Consider the following 1,138-nt stretch of genomic DNA (forward strand, 5'->3'; position numbering starts at 1 on the left):
ATATACATACATACATACATACCAGGCTTCATCTCTAGACACCAAAGTCAGATCAAGCCCACTTCATCCTCAGTGGGGATACGACTCAAAAATGAGCTTTAGAGGGACATACCATGCTCAACCATAGCAGAAGGCTTGGCAGTAAGGGGCATGGGAGCTGATGGAGGGTGTGTTCCATTCTCATCGATGCTGAACTTTGTGTCAACACTGCTGCTAAAGAGGCAAAGCTGTGGTTGCCACAGATGCCCCTTCTGTGCTGTGTAGCAGGTGCTTGACTCCCTTGGTGAGATGGGAGACACCTGCCCAACACAGGCTTCTCTCAAGATCTCAGCTCCTGGTTAGTAGTAAGCAACGGCTTGGCTGCCAGCACAACAGAGCAGTGGTAGCCACAGCAGTTGAGTTGATAGGACAAAGTTAAAAAGCAACAAGGAGGCCAGTTGCTTAACATCTGAAGAACCAGTGATCAAACAAGAGAGTCTCCAAGACAAGAACAAAAGAGGCAAAGTAGAGAAAAGCTGGATAGTCCAGGCTGAAGGATAGGAAGCTGGGAAAGCCTGCAGAAGGAAAACTGCAGGCCCTAGTTGCTGGAGGAAAATGAAAAAGTTGTCAAGCCTTTAGGGCCACCAAGCTGCTGTCAAGGGCTGAACAATTCCAGTGTCTAGGTTTGTACCAAAGTTTCGGAGAATCAATGAATCTGTCTCCCTGGACCTGAACAAAGGGGGCGCCATACGCTGTCTGCTGGAGCACTTAAGAGCATCGCCCTGGACACCTGTAGCAAATGGAAGAGCCATAGCCAGGAGGCTCTCCAGTTCAAATCTAGCCTTCGTACAAAGTAAGACTACAACCCACATTGTACTCAATAGTGAAAACCTCGACGTTTACCATGTCAGAACACGGCTAGTATTTCTATTATACACAGTACTGAACATTCTTATCAGAGCAGTTAGACAAGAAAAACAAAAGGCATCAAGCTTCAAAGGAAGAACGGAGGAGGGAGGCATTGGGGCAAGGGCAGGAGACATCAGTGGATAAAGCACTTGCCATATAAGCAAGAGGACCAGAGTTCAAATCCTTGGAAGTCATATAGATGCCAGACAGGTGTGACAGCTTGCCTTGTAGGTCAAAGGTGGGCTCCCCA

Source organism: Grammomys surdaster, unplaced genomic scaffold, assembly GCF_004785775.1.
Source record: "Grammomys surdaster isolate TR1022 unplaced genomic scaffold, NIH_TR_1.0 205, whole genome shotgun sequence".
In the NCBI taxonomy this organism is placed as follows: Eukaryota; Metazoa; Chordata; class Mammalia; order Rodentia; family Muridae; genus Grammomys; species Grammomys surdaster.